We start from the raw sequence: 19,703 nt of genomic DNA, 5'->3' as shown, positions 1-19,703 counted from the left end.
GCCGTGCCAACACAACCCTGTTATAACCAAATTTTTGAGAAAAAATTTATTGTGAAAATTCTCTTTGAGAAAAGCACAAAGTTGCAGTTATATTTTATTGTGAAAATTCTCTTTGAGAAAAGCACAAAGTTGCAGTCTTTGAGCAAGTGTAGAGGTAGGTATTTTAAGGAGCACGTTTTAACTTTAGTGGTAAATTGAACCTTAAAAGTTTTCAAAAGTCAAAGTAATATAAGTTAGTGTGTGTAATAAAAAGGGCAAAAAAGACATTTAATATAAATAAATAAAGTGAATGAATAAAGCAAATAATTGCTCAAAACTTCAAGACAAGGATGATCACCTTATAGGTGTTGTCTTCAATGTAAGATATCTTGGAACTTGGGATTAGAATTTCTCCCTCTAAAATTCTTCAGAGGCCACATAAATCTTGATATGTCTTGCTTTTCTGATTTACACGATTTCTTTGTGAATTGCATCAAGAAGACTCTAAAATTTATATGTTTCCGAAAGAATAGAATTAGAGAGTCAAATATAGAAAACATATAAATGTCCCGAAATCATAGGAAATTGATCTAATACTCCTCTGTTTTGCTGAAAAACATTATAAGAATAACGTACGATGACCTGTCATCATTACCTCAATAGAGTTTTGAATGATGCTGAAACTAAATATACTCCTATTGAAAATTTGTTTGTTTCTATGTATTTTTCATGTACCAAAATTTAGAAATATATAAAGCCTGTTTATGTTTATTCACATTTTGATGTTATTAAACATATGTTGTCGAAATCAATTTTACACAGTAGAATTTTGGGTTAATAGGTCTTTACCCCCTGTAATATAGGTTATTTTTAATTTTCCTCTTGTAAATTTTTTTTGTCACATTTCATCCTTGTAGATTTTTTTTGTTTTAGAATACTCCCTAAGCATGTTGACTGTGCATTTTTGCTGATGTGGTATGCTGTGTCACCTTTTTCTGATGACGTGGCGTGCTGACTATATAATTTATTTTTTATTTTTTATTAGGTACACATGGCATTTGTGATTTTTTTTAAATAAAAATTAAAAAAAAGTTCTTTAAAAATATTTAAAAAAGAAAAAAAATCTTAAACTTTCCAGATCATGGGCGCAGATCTACCTTCTCTAATTCTTTCCACTTTAAAAACACAACACAGAATAGTAATAAGGTGAAACCAGCATTACAAAAAAAAAAAAAAAAAAAAAGTTAAAACCAACGCAGTCAAAACGCATCATCGATTCAGTTTAATTCCACTACTGCTAGATCATTGCACTCACATGATTCAAAAGGCCATCAGCAACATGATGTGGAGTAAACGAACTTTTATTCTTCTTTCCAGCAATAATCTCGAAAAGCAGAACTCCAAAACTATAAATGTCGGATTTTTCAGAAAATTGTCCAAACATTACATAGACATATAACCACTACAAAATAAATTAAATGTAATTTAATTAAGAAGAAGAGGGAAAACACTTGTACCAAAAAACAAAAGTGGGAAAGGATAACAGAGGGCCAACATTCAAAACTTACAATGTTCCAACAATTCTATCTGTACTTCCCTCATATTGATTTATTTCAACAATTCGAGCCAAATCAAAATTTGAAATTTTAGGAATCATATTTTCGTCTAATAGAATATTGCTAGGTTTGAGATTCCGATGTATAACTTTAAGTCGAGAATGTTCATGCAAATAAAGAAGTCCTCGAGCAATTCCTCCTATGATATTGAAGCGTTCAACCCAAGTTAACAACTTTTGTTGTTGAGAATCTACAAAATAGTTCATATATAGAAAAAAGTTATATATGTAATGCATCAATCTAAATATTGACAAATGGAAGAGTTTAAAGTGTCTAACCCAATAGAAAGAAATCAAGACTTTTGTTTGGCACATATTTATAAAATAAGTATTTTCTCTTGTTCTTCAAGGCAAAAACCAATAAAAGCAACTAGATTTCTATGTTGAAGCTTGGCTATCAAACAAAACTTCATTCTTGAACTCTTCTACACCTAGATTAATTAGAACTTTTTGAAAGCCTTTTTATAGCGACTTCTCGTCCATCAATAAGGATACCCTAAAAAACATAAGGAACGGTCTTCTGTCAAATATATTTGATTATGAATTTTCCTCTTCAATTGAGATAGAGTGAAAATGATAGCTAACTAGAGAAAACACATTTTCAAAAGAGTAAAGATAGGTTGACACCCTTAATGTGTACATCCCTTTATACCACGCTGAAAAATTTAAGTTAACCAAATATATGGTCTGTGTGACCACATATTTTTTGTTGCGTGATCACTACTTTTTCACTTAGTTAACCAAATAAATTCAAGAATAATAGTGGTCACATAGACCATATATTTAGTTAACTTGGATTTGGCAGAGTGGTATAAAAAGGTGTACACATTAAGAGTGTCAACCTATCTTTGCTGTTTTCGAAAATACCAAAACAACGTATTGAAATTTTTCAAAAATGTTTCCTATTTTTGAAATTCATTTTCAGATAGTACACTTTTGCATAAGATAACTAAACCTTCACTTATGGTCTCACCTTGTAAACCTCTCCAAACCCGCCTTTGCCAATGTAATTGTCGGTAGAAAAGTTGTTGATAATGGAGGACTTCCAGGCGGTATAGCTTCGTCGCCGTCCATGTAAAATTGGAACAATTCAAACCTCAGATTGCAGCTAGGATATATAATTCTTCCCCCAACACTACCCAAATTTTACCATGGAATTGCTGTAACGATCACATCATTTAGACAAGAAGCGCAATCCTGACTAGACAAATCTTGCGTACATTGTCCAAGAGTATACAAGGTTTGTACTTGTACATCATTTAGTTTTAATGAATTAGTCTTATATCTTTCACCGTACTGTCTCCTGTATCATTGGCAAGTTGATTTAACTGATTCCATAATGTATTAGTGAACAAGTTTTGGTTTGTGATGGAATCTTGGTGATATTTATATCGCTATACATAGGACTTGTTTCGACGTTAGAGAAGAACTTCCGATCAGAATAGTGAAGCAAGCAGTGGCTGTACCAAACTATACCCTTTGGAGATGAACGACACTTTGAGTATATTTGGTCAGTTGCATTTTTTACACATTGACCACAGAGACGAACGGGAAGGTCACCTCGACACATGAAGAGGCCGTACACCATTTCTTCCACTTTTACAGTATAGAATTTTTTGCCATTTGTGGCGTTGGAGGACAGATAAGAGAGAAGTAATTTGAAGTTATCGTTTGTGATTATATTGTGGTTTCTTGAGCAATTATAGGAAAGATAAATTGGATCTTGTGAAAATCTAGAATCTTGTTTTGAATCATTTGTTTGAGGAACAAGCTCATTTGATGAAGGAGCAATAATAGATTTATAAAAAGGAAATAGTTCATACCTAATGTTACAGCTAGGAAAAGGAACTCTCCACCCTGCTTTCCATCACAACATAGTGGAAGAGATTCAATAGCACTATTGAGACAGGTTCTGCAATCATTAGGGGACAAGTCTGGCGTGCACTGAGCTAAATAGTAAAGCGTCTAAAAATTTGAAACAGATGCATCACTTGTGGAAAACTTCTTGTTGTTGCAAGCAGTAAGTGGACCTACTGCTTCCTCTGCAGTTATATTCATTGTCGAAAATAATAAAGCCATGAAGCTTTTTGTGTTAGATATGTTGCCTGCGTTCCACATGTAAAGCCCAGGACGTATTGCAACAGTGGAAAAGAAATAATAGTTGGAGTATTGAACCATGCACTCCTCATACCAAATGATAGCTCGTTTGGAGAAAGAGCAATCTGAGTCTGAGGACAGTTTTTGAGTTGCATTAACTATGCATTCATGACAAAGTTGAGAGTAAATGTCACCCCTGCACATGAACAATCCATAGACAAAATCAGATAGGGTTTATACTAATGACTGAGGTGTTGTAGAATTCGGTGTTGCTGACGTCTTTTGATGACAAAGAAGAGAAGAGAGTCATGAGATTAGTTTGGAAGGTGCTATTGGCTGTGGTACGAATGGTGGAACAATTGGAATACATAAAAGTAGTGTGCTAGAATTTCAAAAACTGAGGATCCTCTTACCGCATTAAAGATTATCACAATGAGCCAAACCCTCACTTCTCTTCCTTCATTGGGCTACCCAACGATATTTAACCCTAACTATTTTCATAGCGCCCAGGATAATCTCCTCAAAAAAATTAAAGATAAGATTTTGGATGTTGATCTATTCCAAGTGTTGTAGGAAGACACACAACATTCCTCATCTTTAATTATCCTGGTCAAAAATCTTCTCAACTCTCTAGAGTCTGCTGCCAATGCTTCACTTCTTGCTTAATTTTCTAGTTGAATTTGCTCCTCTTCTAGAACAAATTTCTCAACTACTCTTTGATAAACAACACCTTGTTGAGGAACTCAAAGAGCGAAGGGAGCTCTGCCAACATCACCTTGACGTACATTACCACCAAACTTGAAGCTCTGTCTTTCAACTTACCACCTCATGAAGAAGGTGGTATGATTCAGTCGAAGGCTTCTGAAGCTATTGAACACCATGAGAGGCTTGTCACACTTGGGAAGCTTATAGAATCCTTAGTCATGGAAGAAGAGTTTCTGGATTTGAAACCGAAGATTTGCGAATCCCTTTATGAGAAGCTGAAAGCTAACCTTCGACAATTAGGTCATTTAGCCTTTCTAGGTTTCCGTTTGCAACCTTTGATTTCAATTGGTGTTGTTATGCATTGTGTTGAGACATAACAATGTCCAATTTCTTTGTAATGGTTTGAAAAATGTCCTTAGTATTTTTTTTATATTTAATCTCGAAGCTGAGTGTTTTCCTTTTTTGTCGAAAGTTTATGTTTCATGCTCTTATTTCACACAATTAGGCTTGTATCCTTAATACATGCCTTTATTTCGACATACTTATCAAAGAAATCAATTTCCTTTGACGATTCGTAAATTGGTAAAGAACCTCAATTATTTAAGATAGGAATTATTTACAAACCAAAGTTGTAAGTAAACTTTAATAAACATAATTGCTTGCCCCCAAATTCTGATATCGACAAATTTGCCATATAGGTTGTGAACAAGAATTATATCTATTTTGGTTTTTACCCACTACTTATGGTTTTCTTCCTTAAACTTTTGAATCTTTAAGGCAACTAATGCCAAATTTCACCATTTGATTTTCAACTAAGGAATCACATCAATTCCTTATCAAAGATACAATCAAATATATGGCCAATTGGCCAAAATTTTCTTAAGCCTAAGCTTAAGTGTTTCGATAGTACCTTCATTAATGGTCCCCTAACCATCTCCTAATACACGTCATTTACTATGGCCTTCTTGATCTCACATTTCAGGCTAAACAATCGTGATTATGTTCTAAGCATCTTGCTTAGATGTGATGACCATCCTCGTCATTCCCTACGGCTAGGGAATCCGCATTTTCCAAACTAGGCTTTGCGTCGAGAGTTTGGTTTTCAAGGTTTATGGGATCGCCTTTCTTAGATCTCCGGTACCTTCTCCATTGAGTTCTTGTCATGTGATTCTTTCCCTTGTAATTGTTGCTATAAGCAAACTTCTTTGACTCAAATGAAGTACACATTTTTGTTTTTATCCACAACATTGGTGTTTCCTTTTACCACATTGTTCTTCCCATTTTGTACATTATTTTGGGTCAATTGAACCCATTTTTTATTCGGTGCATAAGGAACAAGCTTTTCCTTGAACAATTTTATTGACATAATTTGTGGTCGAAGAGTTATTGATGAAAGGAATATAACTCTTTGTAAAGGAAAACTAAGGTCTATGATCACCAGACCATTTCCCTCTTTTCTTAGGTTTTGGGGTAGAACCTTCGAGGCCTTTCGATGTCATTTTGTCAAACACGGCACTACCTCTGGGACAGAGCATTACCTCAGAATTCTTTAGCTTGCATCGATTGAGGAAATCAATCAACTCTTCTTCAGCTGTAGGATATGTCGTTTTTATCTTCTCGTCGAACTAAGGTTCTGGAGCAATCTCTTCAACGTGTTTTGCATCTTTAGTGATGTCCACCATTTGACACTATGCAACATCAGCTTCCGCTTCTACTTCTGCTTCGACAGATAAGTCTCCAAAAACATCAATGATTGCTTCAACCATATTGCTACCTGCAATGTCAGTGTACATCATGCTCGCCTCCTTCAGAGAATCAGAGTCTACTTGCATTTGAGGCTTTGGCTTGTTTCCAAACTTCAATCTGCCTTCATTAAGAGCCTTCTGAAGCTAATCCCTGGAAAAGGAACATCGAGAGGTGTTATGTCCCAAGAATTTATGATACTTACAAAAACTTATTTTCTGGCGTTGTTCTAGTTGTGGGATTTTTACATCCTTAGGTGCTACCACTTGACCATCAACAACTAAAAGATCATAAATCTTGTCCCATTTTCTTACGTCGAATGTATATGTCTTGGGGACATATCTTTCATTGCTTTGTTTCGATAGGATTATTCCCATCGGAGGGCCTTAACTATTTAGACGTATAAGAGGGCCCTGGTTTTAACTCATCAATATCAACCTCCTTTATTTCGACATCGCCAAAAGCTATGTCGAATTCTTGGTTGCTTTCGTCTGATGCAATATAAGCAACCATTTCTCTGAAATGTTTATGAGTTCTGGCATTTTCAGCCTTTAGTCTTTCGACATGTCGAACTCTATCGACCAATTGGGCCATATCTCTCAAGTGTTGAGTGTCTAATCTCTTCCGAACGGAATAATCTAGGCTACCGGCGGCCATTTCGACTAACTCATGTTCAGGCATTTACCTGAAACATATTTCCTTTAACAATCTAAATCTATTGAGATAATCATCAATGGATTCAGTGGAATTCCTCTTGACACTCGCCAATTCTATTAGACTTATTTTAGATTGGCCCATGTAGAGTTGCTCATGAAACAACCGTTCCAAATCATTCCAAAGTTGGATCTAATGCGGTGCAAGAGTAGTAAACCATGTGAAGGTATTCTTTGTTAGAGAATTGGGGTAGAATTTCAACCTCAAATTCTCATCATTTGCTAGGTCTCCTGCCTCCGTCAAATATCTTGCGATATGTTCGACAGTGGACTCACTAGTATCCCCTTCAAATTTAGTGAACTTAGGAATTTTATAACCCCTAGGAAGTTCAGATTGTAGCACCAATTCTGACACGGAGAAACAATGTTTGGCCTATGCAGGCCAATATTTAAACCATTTTGAGCCATTATATTTTCGACCAAATTGCCTATATTGTTATGCACTCCTATGTTTTGTTGTTGGACATTCCTAACAACTTCATCAGCATTATCATTTCTATCTACCAAGATCACTTCAGGTTGACCTTGTATTACTGGTTCTACCGGTTAGGGCTGAGGCACATGTTGTTGCCTCTGAACCATTGGTTCAAGTAATCGCAACGGTTGTTGATTTTGTATTTGTGTAACCGGTTGGTAAACCGATTGGGGGGTTGCAAGGAAATCTGCTATTCTCACCATTTGTGTGGTTAAGGCTTGGTAACTCCGGTTTGTCTCCCTTATCAAAGGATTAAACACTGTACCAATTTGTTGTGTTAACAAGTTAACCATTTCATGGTTACTGTTGTCAATGGTGGTAGAGTATTCCGACAAAAAATACTAGAACTTGAGGGACTATGTACATTGTGCATAGTGAACGGATTTGCTTGGTCTGCAAAAACGGAAGCACTATTATATACATTTTCCATCATTGAAGTTGGCATACCATACAGTTGTTCCATCGAAATGTTTTGTATATTTACATTTCGATCATCTAGTCTAGGCCTATTTGAAGGAGCACTAGAATTTGGCATGATGGTAGTCGAAGGAACACCAGTAGTGAATGGGGGTATAACGGTTCCCATTTCTAGTCGTGTCATTTGAGTGAACGTAGAAACGGTTGAAGGAGCGGTTACTCCCATTTCCGTCGAGCCTGGCATAGCCATGGTTGCCCCCATAGTGGGTTGACACATTTAAATCTCCCAAAGGAGAGGTCGCTTGTAAAGGTTGTGCTTGTGAAGATGATGAACTAGCACAAGCCATAGATTTACCACTTCTCAAATGCATACACAAACAATATTGGTGTTTTTAGTAACAAATGGTTTTTATAGTACCAATATTCTAAAAATGGATCTCTTCAAAGATATGAATTTTTGAAAAAGATTTTTGATTTTGAAATTTGTTTTTGAAAATCATTTGCACAAACTATGTCCCACTGGGCGTGCCAATTTGTTTACCTGTGATTTTGGCAAACAGGGGCTAGTTTGGATTATTACAAGCGGGATTGAACTAGAAATCTCAAGACCGTTGTGCAAAGGTTTTTATAGGAAAAAAGATTTTAAAAAAGGCCACGAAATTCACTCAGATTGCTTAGAGAGTAGGACGAGTTTGATAGCAAAAGGCATTAACTCTCGACAGGTTTGAGGTTGCAATTAAAATCTAAAGACAAAGCAAATAAAAGTAAGTTTAAGCACGTAAACTCAAAGAAAAAGGTAAAATGCAATGCATTAAAATAAAAAGGCTTGGAAACTCTTATTTATACTAAAACCTAGATGGCGAACCACTAACTCCATGATCATCACTTTCTCCATATTGGACAATTTCCTGTCGCACGTCTCCATTACTTGGAAACCGTTTCATTTCTTGAAATCGTGCTTTACTGCCCTTTTTTTTTACTTCAACGCGAGAATACTCTTTCACCCTTGCTTCGTTGAAACTTTGACTATGCGTCTTTGTCTTGATGTTTCGTCGAGATTCTTCAATTGCAATGAGAAAGCACTTCGATTCCTGCAAAGTAAAAAAGGTCATACAAATTTTGACCATATTAAATGAGCCTGTTAAATTTACAGGCTAACACTTATGTTGATGATGTTGAAACATCGCATCTGTCTTCTTTTAATCTGCCCTTGAAGTTTTCCAATAATATGTTTTTTGAAGTCTTCCTTTTTTAAGTAAGCATGCATGTGTTAAGGGGGAGTAGTATTTATCTATGTTAGTATTCACTCTTAGGTTGTTATATTGAGGGGGAGTAATACTATGAAGTGTGCTTGGAAGTGCTTAAGTTGTTCGACAGGATGGGGTATAGGATATTGAAACATCTAGATGACAGTTGCATGTATGTATGGGAAATTTATTTTTCCCTTGCTGATGGGAATTTAATTTTTCGCTTTCCAATATGGTAAAGAATGTTGGAACACCCATATAAGTGTTGTTGTCTAGAGAATAATAATTCTTCATCAAGCACTTCATTAAAAATATATCAACTTAACAACTCATGGATAATAACTTATCAACTTGACTCGACAATGCAACTTCGACTTGACTATAAAACTTCATCTTCTTAATCATGCATGTGGTACCAACCAGGGCATCAAGCCCTCAACATAAGAGCATAAATACACTCATAGGGCATCAAGCCCTCAACATAAAGAGCAAAAGCTCACAGGGCATTAAGCCCTCAACGTATAGAGCAAAAGCTCACAGGGCATCAAGCCCTCAACTTAAATCAGTATGCATGGACTCAACATCTTATAACTTAGACAACATCGACATCTTATATGACTCCAACATTTTGGAACAACATCTTACATCTTAGACCAACACATGCAGCTTGATTAATATTTTAACAGCAACGTAGGCAGCACGTAAACATCTCAAGATATAACAATATCAAATGATAATCAACAACAACTTAAACATCATATATAATCCACATAATGCAAATACAATTTTATCACATTACTAACAACATCAAATCATCTTGTATTAGACTCTCTAAATAACAACAGTATTATAACCAACCTTCATTCCTACCCCAAGGATCAACTCATAACATATCGTGCGACAAGAATCGCAAGAACCCTAAATAAGGTAGTCTGTCCCTATGCAGATCGCGAGGCGAGCCACTCTACTCGCTATGGCGAGTTCAGAAAAAGGCTGCTCGCCTTGGCGAGCTAGGAAATGGGTGCTCTCTGGAACTTGACATTTTTCACCCAAAAATCCCATTTTTATCTTCTCTCTGGTCAATTTCAATCTAAAAACTTGCCTAATCATTCTTATACATGTTAGGACATCCAAAACCATCTAAAACTCAACTAAAGGAGTTATTTCTCAATATCAGGTTTTCCTCACTGGTCAACTCGTTATGGCGAGTAATCTGCTCGCTATGGCGAGCTACAAAGTGTAACTCGCGAGGCGATGGGGAATCGCTCGCTAGGCGAGCGATGAATGTCAGCTCGGGCAGAATGCAGATTTTCACGAAAATGCACCTAATCACATGGTTCTAACCTTAAAACTGATTCTAAACATCACCTTATGGATTATCTAAGGTCTGTACACTTTTTCTACATCAATTCAACAGTTTTTCATCATCTAATCATCAATTCACCACTTTTAACCCTAATTCCAAATTCTCAAAACTAAACCTACAACATGTTAAATCTAATTATAAGAATAATATGCTTAAGAAGATTGAATGTTAGTCCCACCCTTACCTTAATAAATCGATCGGGCAGCCTCTCTTGGTTCTTCTCTTCTCTTGTTCTCCCTTTTCTCCAAAAACTGATTCTACGTGAAAACATTTCTAAACCTAGTTTTCTACTATTTATCTCTTCCCGTCTATTTTATCTTATTTCCTCTTTTCCCACAAAACTCTCTAAATTCTCAAAACAACCCATCATCTCAATATTTATTTTATTTTCAAATCTTATTCTATTAAATAATAAAATAAGAACACTTAATAAAATAACACACATCACATAAATCATATAAATCACATAAATCATGTAAATCGCATATATATACTCTAAACTCAATAAAATACTCAAATAATTAAAGAGGGCGTTAGATCTTTTACGCTTGCATCATTTTATTTATATTTGTTAGCATGATGTTCTAAACATTACATTCAACATTCGTAATTTGTGTATGGTGTTGGAACATCTTAAGAACATCTGTAAGGTAACGTGCCGGAATTTTAAGATATCTTAATCTTGCCTATTTATGTCGATGATATAATATTTGGTTCTACTAATGAATCTCTTTGCAAATTCGTATGATTGGTGAATTGAAGTTCTTTCTTGGTATACAATCAACCAATCGAAAGATGGAGTGTATGTTCATCAATCTAAATACACAAAGGAGCTTCTGAAGAAGTTCAAGCTTGATGATTGTAAAGAGATGAACACTTCAATACATCCAACCTGCACCTTAAGCAAATAAGATACATGAGCTAAGGTAGATCAGAAGTTGTGTAGAGGTATAATAGGTTCATTGTTATTCCTAACTACATCTACACCTAATATTTTATTTATTGTATGCTTGTGTGCAACGTTTCAATCATATTCTAAAGAATCTAATGTAACACTTGTTAAGAGAATCTTTAGATATTTGGAAGGAACAACTAATCTTGGACTTCTTTATAACAAATTCTTAGATTATAAGTTGGTTGGATTCTGTGATGATGATTATACTGGTGATAGCATTAGAAGAAAATCAACCAGTGGAAACTGTCAGTTTCTTGGTGAAAATCTGATATCCTGGGCTAGCAAAAGACAGTCAACTATTGCATTGTCAATAGCAGAAGCATAATACATCTCAGCTGCAAGTTGTTGTACACAACTACTCTGGATGAAACATCAGTTAGAAGATTATCATATTACTCAAAACAATAGTCCCATTTATTATGATCATATTGTTGCTATTTGTTTGTCAAAGAATCTAATTTTACATTCTATAGCAGAGCATATTGAGATTAAACTCCATTTTATAAGAGATTATGTTGAAAAAGATGCTTTGGATATACAATTCATTGATATTGAACATCAATGGGCTGATATATTCACAAAACCTTTAACTATTAAAAGATTTGATTTTATTAGGAAAACTTTGAACATGCATCATGTCTCTGATTATTGCTTGATTCTAAATAGGAGTTCAGAATCTGAAGAATTTCAGAAGCAAAGGTCTATCAGATTCTCTTCATTCAGACTCTGAAGAAATCCAGCCTTTGAAGGTCATCAGAGTTTGAACTCCAGATTCTGGACACTTTGCCTTTGATAGCTCTGTTAGTGGAAAATGTGAAAGTTACTTTTTATACACCTGGCCCACTAATGTAACAGTTACTCTGATAGTTTTTCCGACGTGGTTTATTTATGTTGGGTGTTAATGTTGGGCAATGATGAAAATGCTTTGAATGTTGTGTCTCATGCCCCCAATTGGGCATAGGTTATGCGCCCCGAGCATTTGAAAATGCAAGGGGAACAGACGTAATTTTATGCATTTTTGTGTGTTTCGCCCGCATTTTAAGCTCAAACCAGATAGAAATCTCCACTATAAATACCAGCCTTCCTCATTCCGAATTTCTCGTTCAGAACCATGGCAGTTCAAGAGGAAGAAAACATTGGAGCTTCAGGAGAGTTTTATCTTCTCCTTGATTTTCTAGGGTATGTTTTTAACTTTAGTAATTTTTTTTTAGTTACCATGTGTAACTAATTCTTTTTAGGTTAGAGTTCTAAGATGAACCTCTATTCCTTAGTTTATTTCTGTAATCGGTGCAACCCTAGATTAGATACTTAGGTTGTGACAGAGCCTAATATTGTTATTACTATCTGGATGTTGATATCTTGATATTTATATCCTTATACTAACTACTATCTGTTTAGGAAGTAATTAATTTGTAATTAGCGAAAGATGCTGAAAGAGAGTTGACCCTAGTGGTAAGTACTTAGGAGCTGACATTACTAAGACTAAGTAGTAACTCTCCTGAACCTAGGATGTAACCGGTTAATAATTAAGGAAACAAGTACCTGCTTGAAGGAAATAAGTCGTATAGAACCATTCTCATAAAACCCTTGGTAAGGTAGACGAGATAAGGCTTCTCGTTTGTAGAACTACTAAGAGGGAGAGAGGGTGTGCTATGAGTTTCCTAAGATTTATAGATGGGCTGAAATAATGGAACCTTGTCCTTCATTGCCTTCGGAAAAACAAGAATGCCAATTTAATTTTATGTTTCAATTACCTTTGAAATAACAAGACCCCGCACGTAAGAATCACTGTGCGATCAGCGGGTCCAATTACCCATCGAAGGGATAGACTTATAATCAACTGGGATAATAAGACCCCGCACGTTAGGATCACCAAGCAATCAGAAGGTGCAACTTGACGACCGACTAGGTTAGAAACGTCCCAACGGCCTTATAACTTGTACAGTCTACTGAAGATAAATAAACGTGACATTACTTTTAAGTTTACTTTTCCCCAACTTAATATCCAACAATATAAACAGAGGGGATTCGAAGAATCCTTACTACTGCTTACTTTTCTGCAACTAAAAATACGTAAACTTGCTCTGTTGCAAACAGATAAAAATTGCAAGCTTTCTAAACCCTTAATTTTTATACCATACTCTACTTATCACTTTATTACTTGGTTAACAATTTGGTACACTTACCAAATCCTCACAGCAATTCACCACGGTGAATATAGCTGCGGGAGCATCTGCAGCCTTCTCGATTCAAGTTTTTTGGGGAATCTTTGGAACACAGGTAGCGCTCTCGCTCTTCGTATCAATTTTCATTGGAATCTTCTCCTATTTCTTTTCTATGCCTTCGAGTCTATTATTTGTTGTTGGGGAAGTTCTCTAGATTCGTCAAGATTTTGTTCGTCTCCTGCGGAGGATGAACTGGAAGAAGCGGTGGAGGTAGAGGAACACCATCCTGCACGGAGGATGTGGAGGGAGAAGCGTCGAGGATTGTGTTGTTGTCGCTTATGTAACACCCCACTTTAATTTATGTTTAATATTATTATGTTAAGTGTAGTGAGTTAGTGAATGGATTGATATTATTGTTGTTGTCGTGTAATTTATGTTGTGAGTCGTGATGAGAAATTAAAAAAAAATAAAAAAAGATAAAGATTGACAGGTGTGCAAAAATTAATATTAAAATAAGTGGGGGAGGGGAAGAGTAGAAGAATAGTAATCAACACTAGAAGAGTTTATGACGAGTGTTGTCCCGAATATATATAGAACATTAGGAAATAGATTGGTGAGTTTTCTTTTTGGCTGACGTGAAAGGAGAAAAGAGAGAAGCAGAGAAGAAAACGGAACCCTAGTTGTAAGAAAGCCAAACTGAAGGTTTCAACCAACAAATTCGAGGTAAGGGGGAGAATCTCTTCATCTCTTGGGTTTACTATTCTGTTGTGGGGCTTTAAAGGAGGTTAATGTATGCGTGTGGTTATGATGGTGATGAAGACGTTGGTGGGTTTAATTAATTCTTAAGTTATGATTATTGTTATGAGGAAGAGTTCCACTAAAAATTATGATGAATGAGTGTAAAATTGTTGTTGAAAGAGTAATATTAAGGGTACCTAGTTTAGAGGTTAGGGTTAAGAACATGAACCTGAACGAGTGTAAAATAGGATAGGTTAAGAGGAAATTAATGCCCAAACCGTAGGGCAAACCTATAGTGAAAATTAGGGACAGTTGGAGTGTAATTGGATTGAGATAAGTGTGTTAAAAATTATTAATTGGAAGAAAACTCATTTTGGAAATTCGGCCCCCCATTTTGTTAGCCCAACTTAACAACAAATAAAAACTGTTTTTTTTTAACCATTTTCCGTTTTGAATTGAGTTTCGGTGTAAACATGAAAGTTGTAGGTATGCGTGTTAGCGTTCCATTGGCTTTGGTCTCACCTCCTTCATACATCCACAACGTACGTTATGATCAAAATACTACACAGGGGTCAGCACCGTCATGCAATCTGCCTAGGTTCAGGAAAACAATTCTTTCCACCCTTATCTGTATCGAATTGGATTTATGTCTCTTCATGAAAAATGTAGATATGCATGTTTGCTTTATTTTTGTTTTAGTTTGGCTCATTTTAGACTTCTACACCTGATTTATGATCAAATTATTGTACCTGAGTCATGCTGCCTTTTTCATGGAACTTCAGCATAATCTTTTCAATGAGCCTTAAAACAGTCCTAGACAATAATAGTGAGTTTAAGAACATTGTTAACGAGAAGGGTAAGGTTCCTAAACTATAAAACTAAATGAGAGTATGGGTTTAAACTTGATTAGAATTAATCCTCCCAAAAATAATAATGAGCCTAAAAGGTGATGTAGTTAAACAGTAGGATGAGAAATCTAGGGAGGTATAGATGTGTAAATCATGGTTATTAATAATGTTGAGGATGAAGATGGGATATATATATATATATATATATATATATATATAGACACACTCCTAAGATGTTAATAACGAAGATGTATAGATGCGGAATATGATGATGAGGAGCGTAATGATGCTAGATGTTTTTATGTGAAAGAGAGTCGATAACATATAAAATATAATGATGATGTGAGTGAAGATGATTTGTGTGCTTGCATTAGAGTCCTGCATATTAGGAGGAGATTTGTATTAACGTGTGAATTATCTGAATATGTGTATAAGTGTGTCACTTGTCGAATTTATTTCTATGCTTTCATTTAGAGTCTAAGACTAATGGAGAAGTCCAGTAACATACGTCTGGCAAAACTGTGATGAAGAAAGTCCAGTAACATAACTCTGGAAAAATGGTCGGTAGGAGTGGTACCATGATCATGTAGGTCCTTAGGAGAGTCTGATGTTTATACTTGAGGTTCTAAGTGTGAAAATGATAAGATGGTGCGATATGTGAATTGAAGAGAATATATATAGTAATTGTTGAGAATGAAGTGATGATGGTGATTTTATTCCTTCGATATTATTTAATGTGTCTGCTTTTCCCTATTATTATGTTATAGAAGTATTTTACACCCCTTATTTTATTGTTTTATGTATGGTGGTTGTACTTTGAGTACAGACACTCAAGTTAACGAGGAGTAGCCGTGGGACGTTTAGAAGGTGGACAAGGAAGATGTGTCCCATTAGTCCTTTATTTATTAGCTGAGAATAAAATGTAGTCGCTACGAGAATATTGTATTAATAAATTTGTAGTCCTTTATTTAATTACTCCGGTAACACTAGGGTTGGGGACGACGATTGAACCTTTATTTCATTCTGAATTTTATTATGGGAATATTGTTGTTTACTTATTTTTGAAACATTGAAAAACCAACATGGGTTTAATTATTGTGACCTTTGAATATTTTATTTCTCTATGTTACATTACTTAATGACATTGTTTAAGATCTATTATGAATAAAGTTGAGATGTGTAACATCCTTGTTATTTTATATATTATTTTTATTTAAAATTATCGACGGAAAATAGGGTGTTACAACTTCCTTCAGGATTCACCGGTTCGAGAATTGGAACCCTTCAGGACGTGATTCTTGCTCGGTGAAGGAGCTACTAATGGTGGCTCTCCTACGAGTTCCATCCATTACTTCAGATAATGGTGCAGTAATTGTCAACCGTTGTAGTGGAGGAACGTGTAACGGATAATGGTTATGGCGGAGGAGCGGGTAACAGGAAACAATTACGGTGGAGGATTGTTAGACCGTGGAGGTTAGCAAAAGATTACCTCCTCCTTGTGCCAAATGATATGTCCACTGAAGATGGATGAGTGGAAATGATGGCGGAAAGTGCTCCGGTGTGACGATGACAGTTTCTGGTATGGGGGTGATGAGTCTTTGTGGTGGAACGAATGCAGACACGTTAGCACTCCAACGCTCAAGTTAGTAATGGAACTGAGAAAGAGTATAGAAAGTGTTGTGAAAAGTGAATCATACCTTGAGGGAGAAGCAAGGTCACCCTTATATAGGCACGCGTTGAGAATAACTGCCTCTGGGTTTCGCGGCATGTGATTAGGATTGGTTATAGGACACGCGTAGAGTGATCCTCTCGCGGGGGCGTACTCGTGTGTGGTGTGGTGCACTTAAAGCTGGGGTGTTTCTTCAGGCGCGAAATCTTATGGCGGTGTAAGTTAGGCCACGTGTCAATATGTGGTTGGTCTTCTAACCGCTTTAGAACATAAAATATTTAATTATAGTAGATGTTTAATATGAGTTTATATTCATATTTTTTTTTAAAGATATGTAATTTATATACATTTCATTTATCATGTTTTTTTTATTATTTATACATAAGTCGAATTAGTTTTTGGTAACAACATTATTTCAAATTAATGTGGATAATTATACCTTTTCTAATTGCGGATAGTCATCTTCATAAATTTATAAATTTAAAAGTTTAATCATAAATGCATGAAATATAATATATTGAGTGAGTTGAAGGGTCACACGCAACATATTTGATCGGACACATTTTAAATTAATTACTCTTTTTTAAATTGCTTTTTGCTATTTCTAAGTGCCAATAACAACATTCAAGTTTTAACTATAAAAGGATCAAAATAAATATCTTTACTACATTCAAAGGATGAAAAATATGGCTCAGTTTCTTCTGTTTATTTATTCTTTGATTATCTTTCTTTCTCCATTTCTTGGAGAAGCGGTGTTCAAGAGGACTGAAACCGGGGGTATGCATTTTTTTACTCCATTTTTTAATTTTTCTAATTTTTTTGTACAACCTATTTTATCATATTTTAGTAACATTTTTTTTTTCTTTATCTGACAATGTAGAAATAATCTGGACTCTTCCTTGCGCTACTGACACTGATTGTCCAAAGATGGGTGAACCTATGTATTTTAAGTGTCTTAATGGTTTTTGTTTGGAACATATTCGTGAATTGCACGATTGAAACTAGGGAACATCACAATATTTCAACTTTTAACTTTTATTTAAAAATATAAATTATGTTTATCTAGCTGTTAAATTTAATTTTATGTGTATATGCTGCACTCTTTTTTCCTTCACCAAGTTTTATCCTATTGGATTTTCTTGTTAAGGTTTTTAACGAGACAGTTTTCTATAGTATTTGTTTCCTTTGGTTTTGGTGTAGTCCCCCAATTTATTTGTTTTTTAAATAAAATGTTTCTTTTATGTCTTACAGATAATTGTAAAGACTTAAGATCCCTACCTAGGTAGGATTTCCTCATATGTACGTTCATGATATCTAAAAAAAAATTAAATGCATTTTATCATAATAATTTCTCTACTTTTATCTATTATTCACCAAACTTTTATCTAATAGTTTCGGCTAGGGTTTAGCCGAAGCGCCGTTTCACCAAATTGTAAAAGAAACAACATGAATCATTGATTCTTGAATTACTGATTCATCATTCATCCCCCTAATTAAGATATTAACGTGTTGCAATCTTCTTGGTTTTGGTGAGAGAAAGTACTTTTTTTTTTTTGTCGAGTGGCTTAGTGGCTAGAATTCACTTTTTTCAAGGTGATTAAGTGGGGTGTCCAGGGTTCGAACCCCAGCCCCTACATATAACAATGCATATCCCTCCCAACTGAGCTATGCTCATTTCGACAAAAAAAGTGACTAAAGCATTTTCTATACATATTGTTGCGCACCAAATCCTTGCCGCTCACCGTTCATGTAACACCCCGTTTTCCCAACTTGAAATTTTTTACATAATCATCAGAGTAATCAACTTAAATAGGATGTCACACTACTTTAAAAGATAAATAGAATAGAATTACTATTTATTTAAACATCTTTCATCAATAATTCAAATTACATCGCAGCGGAAAAACATTTCATTATTCATCAAAATGGCACTACGGCCTCAACATAAACAACTTATTAAAATTCCATTCTAGGTGGTTCATCAACATAATTCATAAATATTCGTAACAAATGGAAAACAATGTCAAGATCTCCATCCCGTTACGTATCAGAGCGACCCTAAGACGACGCGTTAGAGAGTCAACTCACATCAACAGCTAATTCTGGTTTTCTGCATGTTACCCACGTAGAGGCAACATTCAAACAGAAGGGGTGAGATTTCACATAATTCCAACTATGCATCATCAATTAACTTCAAATCATTATTAACAACAATGCACATAATCTCTCAATAACAACTCATTAATTATTTCGACAACTTGACAACACGACGACAACACCGACAACAACAACAACATCGACTTTGCATAATAATATCATTTTCATCAACATATATATTCATATAGTAATACATTTAATCATTAATAACATCATATCACATCATAGTTATCAACAGGTACATTCATATAAGAATTCAACTTCATATAACATCATATTCATCACATCATATACATTCATACAATAATTCATCAATAATGAACAACATCATATAACAACATAAACAACAACAATTAATAATATTAATATTTCACATAGTTCTTCATTAACAACTCATTGATAAATGACAACTTAACAACGACAATGCGACAACAACGACATCCACTCGACAATGCAACTACAACAACTTAATCATGCATGTGGTACCAACCAGGGCATCAAGCCCCAACATATAGAGCATAAATATACTCACAGGGCATCAAGCCCCCAACTTATAGAGCAAATAGGCTCACAAGGCATCAAGCCCCCAACATATAGAGCAAATAGGCTCACAGGGCATCAAGCCCTCAACGTATAGAGCAAATAAGCTCAGAGGGCATCAAGGCCTCAACTTAATAGAGCAAATAGGCTCACAGAGCATCAAGCCCTCAACTTTAATGAGTATGCATGGACTCAGCAACCAACAAATTTAACAACTTAGACAGCTTCAACAACTTAGACAACTTCAACAACTTATACGACTTCAACAACAACT

General features: G+C 35.2%; 1 long non-coding RNA gene and 1 pseudogene across 1 annotated transcript; one reads left to right on the top strand and one right to left on the bottom strand.

Annotated features, from left to right (window-relative positions):
• Positions 1–1,223: 1,223 nt before the first annotated feature.
• On the bottom strand, positions 1,224–17,103 carry LOC25496598 (putative cysteine-rich receptor-like protein kinase 23; annotated as a pseudogene).
• A 245-nt stretch (positions 17,104–17,348) lies between these two features.
• LOC25480034 (uncharacterized) lies at positions 17,349–18,077 on the top strand. The gene is made up of 2 exons (XR_003008556.2): positions 17,349–17,509; positions 17,613–18,077. It is a non-coding gene; the product is annotated as an uncharacterized lncRNA (long non-coding RNA).
• The last annotated feature ends 1,626 nt before the right edge of the window (positions 18,078–19,703 follow it).

The sequence above is a fragment of the Medicago truncatula genome, chromosome 6, assembly GCF_003473485.1.
Source record: "Medicago truncatula cultivar Jemalong A17 chromosome 6, MtrunA17r5.0-ANR, whole genome shotgun sequence".
Taxonomy (NCBI): Eukaryota; Viridiplantae; Streptophyta; class Magnoliopsida; order Fabales; family Fabaceae; genus Medicago; species Medicago truncatula.
This window is presented reverse-complemented; position numbering and strand designations above follow the sequence as displayed.